The following is a 6,660-nucleotide window of genomic DNA, read 5'->3' on the forward strand; positions in this document are numbered from 1 at the left end:
ACCTCCGCTAAGACAGAAAACAAACAGTGAGTGGCATAATTTACTGCTCTGAAACCTGGATGGATCCTATGTGATAAGAACTGAAACATCAATGATTACTGAATGATTATGAACTTATGAAGAATTAGACAATCAGAAACACATATTTTATGCAGTGCAACTTGAGAGCCAAAAAATTGGGCAGTTCTGTAAAACGTTTGCTGTAAATTGTAAAATGTGCAAATTCTCTGTCTTATTGGTCTCTGACACACTCATCAGCCCCTGCCAATCTTAACCAAAAGGACTCATGATTTCTGGAATGCTAAGGATGATATATCATCCTTAGCATTCCAGAAATCTTGAGTATATATATATATATATATATATATATATATATATATATATATATATATATATATATATATATATATACACACACACACAATCATATGGCTGGTTCCAGCAGGACGATGGCATAAAATAAGGGAAAACCCTGCGGAAGAACTAAATACAATAATATTTGAAGCTACTTTTAAAGCAGAATTTACATACATTTTGTAAATAGCAATTAGTGAAACATGTCTGATTTTAGTGTGTGTGTGTGTGCGTGTGTTATTTTTTCAACAAAGATAGACCTCTGAGTCAGAGAGGCTATTAATAGAAAAATACCGGGTGGATATTTCACACACTTCTGCAGGTCTGCAGCCTTTAGAAAAAAAGTTTGAGCAAGAGTTTCATCTGATCTAAATGTTTGTGCATGATGTCATGATTGATTCTGTCACACTGATATGAGTTGTCGCAAGGTAAAGATGCAAAAATAGCTTAGCCTATTTCAGGCGTGTGAACAATGTTTGAGTCAAGCGGTAATTACAGTTGTTGCATCGTCAGATTTATTTCGTCAGAACTAGCATGTGTTAAAATTCTCTTAAATGTAGATTTGTTTGCTTCACCGTCTGCAAGAAAATGATTTCAGAAGATTATTTAAGACTGCAGTTTGCTTGTTTTTTTGGTTTAACGCTGACAGTAGATCACAGAGCACCTGTCTGTGGTGGAGTCCCCTTTCCGCTCCATGGCAGCTGGACCCCCAGCATTGACAACTGGGAGAGTATCACTTTAATTTTGGCGACACAAGACAGAAATCGCAGCTGTAAAGACATCAGAGGCGACAATAGTACAGTGTTGTCCCACTTTTGTACTGTGTTCAGATTTCAGAATCAAATGCAAAACCTGAGATGGAACGAACTGTGCTCCTCTTATCACAGCGCATGCACATCCATGTGGTTTTCAGGTTTGAACATGTTTCAGGTGCAGAAATGGAGGGAATATATCAGACATATGAGTTGTTTGTAGTCTGGCAAAAACATACAAGACCACAAATTACTGTTTTTGATATGGACAACATGGCTTTCTGCCCAGAGCACCACGACATGGATGTGCTGAGAGGTAAAATAGTTTATGGGAGAGAGCACCGCCTGGTGGTGGGGCCAGTATTAGCACTGGAAGAAAATGTTTGAGGCTGTTAATCGATTGCTTTGATAAAGAATGGAAACTGCCTGCTTCAGACTCACACCAAGACCTACGGTTAATGCAATATTTTGCATTGACAGTATTTTAGGATCGTTGCTAGATTACCAGGACAATGCAGTGTTTTTTTTTTTGTTTTTTTTTTAGGAGTCTGGAGTGCATTCGAACATTTCTAGTTTAAAATACTACATGCTAAGATGGATCCAGCACCAGCTGGGGAAATTCTGAGCTAAATCACTTGGCATTAGGGCCACATTAGATTGAGGAAAATGTGAAAAGGACGATGGATTACTCAAACCTGAACTAAATTATTCTACAAAGATAACAGGTCTTTCTAAAACAGTTTTATGATTTTTGAAATCTTTATGGAAAACGGGATTTTAGTCCTCAGTTATTTTGTAGTAATTTGAACGTCTCACTTAGTGTCAGAAATATCCTAATATCTGATAATTAACATAATAAAATAAGCTTTTATTTGTCAGGGAGAGGGCATGTATTTGGTTTTTTGTGGGGTGGAGAAGGGGGATTGGCTCTGGGTACTGAAGTCTTAAAATGTATTTCTAAAACAGTTCATCAAGAAGTGAAGTGTTTTTATTCTGTTGTAATTGAGATAAACGAATGCTAATTGTTGCCAAAGGGCTACAGCGTAAGACGATTATGGACCATTTTAAAATTGTGTCTTTGTCTAATTGTTTCTTAAAAACATCATGATGTTGACCTTTCTCTGGAGAACATACAATTACGGTTCAGTTTATCTGGAGCGACGCTTTGAGAATCCTGACTGACTTTACTGAATTTTTGCCCTCTAGCCTGAAGTTTACGCTCTATGTTAGGCATTAATCAGTCAGTGTCTCTGTGGCATTGTAGGTCCATGTTATCTATTGGAACTTGTTAGTGTTCTCTGGCAAATCAGAAAGACAACTCGAAGGATAAATAAATCATTAACCTGCTTTTGAAATTTATAGTGTGGTCCAGCAGATTTTTGTTGTTTCACAGCAAACATAAACATAAAAAACGATGCCCCAGATTGGCTCTGCCCCCTTAGTGTCTCACGCCTCCCTCGGCCAGGGAAAACTGGGAAGAAATGGAGGAGACGCCGCATCGCAACACAGCTATTTCTAGGATGCAGAAGTGTGCGCCCTGCTGCCCTCTGTTCCTCCAGTGACAAGACCGATCAATATGCCAGTACAGGTGATCTGGAGCGTTGTCTTCTGTTTATTCCTACAATCTTTAAAAAAATAAAAGGCTATGATTATATTATCCCATGTAAAGTGTAAAAGTTGATATTCCCACATGTCCAAATTGTTATTTGCTCTGTGGGAGAACATGTAAGAATGTTGTTCTGGAAATTGTGATTTACATTTCAAGCAAAGGATCATGGTTTGTAGAATCAAGGTGGCTATATTTCTGAATGGGAGATGTGGGCTAGGTTTCACAAAATATTTATATATTTATAAATGTATATATATATATATATATATATATATATATATATATATATATATATATATATATATATATATATATATATACAAATATAAAAAAAAACTCTTGTTCCCACTCTTAGCTCTATATTGAATTTATATATTTAGCTCTATATTTATTCATTTATTTTCCAACTATTTAACAAGTATCAGAATCTCATTCTGTTATCAATATAACCTGTGCTACATATTCTGTTTCTTTTCTCATGATATCTAGGCTTTAAAGAATAGATGTATCCCACAAGTAGGTGAAAACTGATTGGCATACACTGCAAAAACGCATATAAAAATGAGTAAAATGTTCTTAAAAATATATGTTTTTGTCCTCGATTTGAGCAGTTAAATAAGATCATCTGCCAGTGGAATGAGCATTTTACCCCTAAAATAAAATAATTAGACATCCTGCACTTGAAATAAGATGATGGAGATGAGTTGTTCCTATTTTAAGTAAAACAAATCTTATTCCATTGGCAGATCATCTTATTTACCTGCTCAAATCAAGGACAAATACATTCATTTTAAGAAAAATGTATTTATTTTTAGGTTGGTTTTTGCAGTGTAAATCTTGAGTTTCTAATGCAGGCAGTATGAGCTTTTACCATTTGGTTTATATGCTGTCTGTATAGGTGTGGAGAGGCGTGTCCTTCCACCAGCACATTGTAGAGATTCAGCCTGCTGAGCCGTCTACCGAATCCTCGTCATAGGTGAGGGCTGGACCACCACAAATATATTCAGACGGGTTTTAGGGCATTGCCATAGCAGCTGAGGCTCAGGCCCAGTCTGACTCAGGTTTGCTGTCCTTCCCTTGTTGATTAGTCGCCACAGCTGCAGTTCTATTTAAAGCAGCGTCCTTGTTGTCCCCGAAGCCCCGCAGCAATTAGAAGGGAGGGGGGGGGGGGGGGGGGGGGGGGCGCCGTTTTCAGGGCTCAGAGAGTTTGCAGAAAAGACCCCAAACTAATGAAGGCCTTCTTCTTTTTGTGGATGCACGTTTGTTTCACAGAAATATTGACACATGATGGTACTCACGTAATGGCCCAAAAGACAAGTAAGACTTGTGTGGCGGCTTCGAGGATGTTCGATGAGCTCAAATTACATCAGTTCGCTGCTCCCTGTATAAGATTACTCTCTCATGTTCAGTTTCTACACTGTGTGCAGTTTGGTCCAGTTGTTTACCAACCTAAGTGTTAATGCATGCACTTCGCAAAGAATTTACTCAGTTTTGTCCAAGGAATCCAGAGTCGTTTTAGTTTAGCTTTATTTGCAATGACAGAGTCTCGGGTTACACACCTGAGAACAGTAGCCCAAGCTTTGGCCCTCATGTTTGGGGGTTTCCCCAAAACCTTTTTTAAGCTTTGATTCAATTTAGCTTCGCCATTATATTAAAGTATTTTCATGGTAGTATTGTCAGTGTATCGGTAGCTGTGCATGGAGGACACATGCACAGCTACACATACAGAATGGTAATTATTTACATCCATGCACCTCAGTTCCCCATCCCCTTTCTGCTGATGAGGTCCACTATTCAGTTCAGTTCAGTTCAGTTCATTAGTGGCTTGTATGTGACCTCTGGTGTCTGAAATCTGAGAAGCTTTAGTTTCTCACTGCACACACACACACTGTTACATGGCACGGAGCTCTCTCTAACTGTCGTTGCATGCCAGGATGGCAGCGTTATGCAGGTTATTTCGGTATAACAAAAGCGTAAGCAGTTTTCCCGACTGATAAGTCAGGAATTCATGTGCTACGGAGACAACAAGCAGATAGCAACAATCTCAGTCTGCTTTTAGTATTCAGTCAAAGAAGACAGACGTGTCCAAAAGTGTCCAGCATCTGCTTCACCAGAAAGTTCAGCCAGTCTGCTGCTGGTTTCCCTGGTAAACATGTAGACAATATGGGTTTCTAATCAATATGTAAAGTATTTACACCCCTTGAAGTCTTTCACATTTTGTCACAGCACATTTGCAAACTCCATAGTATTTTAGTGGGCTTTATTGTGATAAAGCGATACAAAATGAAACATAATGGTTAATTGGAAACAAAATGACACACATTTTTAATTTATTTCCCCACTCTCCTTTGCCAAACAGCTCAAGCTCAGTCAGATTTGATGCTGAATGGCTTGCAACATCAGTCTTTAGGTCTTGTCACCAATTCTCAGTTGGATTCAGGTCTGGACCTTAAAGTGGCTAATTCTAACTCATGACTATACTTTGGTCTAAATCATTGGAATGTAGCTCTGTCTGTGGTTTTAGGGCTATTGTCCTGCTGCAGGGTGGACCTCATACCCAGTCTCAAGTCTTTCTCTTACAGGTTCTCTAGCTCCAGCTTTCCTGATGTCCCTGATGAAGAGCAACCAACGGCATATTCCCGGCAGGGATGAAATGTTCAGGATTATATAGAGTGTTACTTGTCACACAAATAGTGGTTGGCATGTAGGGCAAAAAATAAAAAAATAAAAAATTAATATCATCTGACTGGAGCACGCTGTTCAACATTCTTGTTGCTTCCCATACTTGAGTGGTGGGAAAGTGCAAACTGGACATCTAGTTTTGTTCTTTTAACCATGACTTTCTTGTATTTAATCCTCCGTAAAGGCTAGATGTATGGAGAGCACGACTAATAGAGGTCAACAGAGTCTCTGCAGCTTCTCAAGCGTTCCCTGGTTTTTGCTGTCCTCTGGGTTTCCAGTTCATGTGAGCAACCAAGTACTGGTAGATTTATAGTTCTGCCATATGCTTCCATTTGGGGATGATGAGGCTTGTTAGTCTTTTAATCTAGCCCTGCTTTAAATCTCTCTACAAGTTTGACTCTGTCCTGTTTGGAGTGTTCTTCGCTTTTTGTGATGCTATTTGATCAATAATGTTAGCTAATAAACATCTGAGGTCTTCATAGATTCTATACTGTTAAACCGGATTTTTAAATTCCCCGTCTGAAAAACTACAAGAACGCCCCCTGAAGTCGGAAGTCACCTGGAAAGGTCTGACGTTGTAGTCGAGTAGCAATCTCGAGTACTGTATCCAATATGGCTGTGTGAAAATATAAAATTAAGTAAAGATAAACTAGTGGCACTCATAGTGCTGTAAAATATCTCCCCTTGTGTTTGGATGCATAAAACAGAAAGAAACGTATTGTAAAAAGCTTGTCTTGGTAATACTAGTTAGCATCAAAACAAATCCTTTTATTTTCTGACTTGCAACCAGAACACTCTCCACTCGGGTGTGACGTCATGCCTAGCTTCGACTTCTAAAACAAATTAAACGCAGCGTTATACTGAGGTGAAATAGCACAGAAGTTACCTCTGAAGGCAAATGGTTGCACTGGATTTCATCTTGTGGGGGATGAATAGAAATCCAGGCCACACTTTTCAGATTTTTAAAGGAAATTGTCCATTTTTTTTACTTCACAGTTGTGCTTCTTTATGTTGATCAGTATGTTAAAAAACACCACAACTGTTTATGTAGTCCAGATGCACGACCATTGACTACTTGTAACAAGAGAAATACAAAGGATATTTTTTTTATTCATGCAGTTGTGATAAATAACCAGGACGGGCCTGTGTGGTGCAGACGTGCGGGCTGGGCAACAGCTGAACGTGCGACAGGCTCGCGCGGTATCCGGCAGAAAGTAACGGTACTTTTATGGAAACGCCTTACTCCCCCCCCCCACCCAAGCC

The sequence above is a fragment of the Fundulus heteroclitus genome, chromosome 9, assembly GCF_011125445.2.
Source record: "Fundulus heteroclitus isolate FHET01 chromosome 9, MU-UCD_Fhet_4.1, whole genome shotgun sequence".
In the NCBI taxonomy this organism is placed as follows: Eukaryota; Metazoa; Chordata; class Actinopteri; order Cyprinodontiformes; family Fundulidae; genus Fundulus; species Fundulus heteroclitus.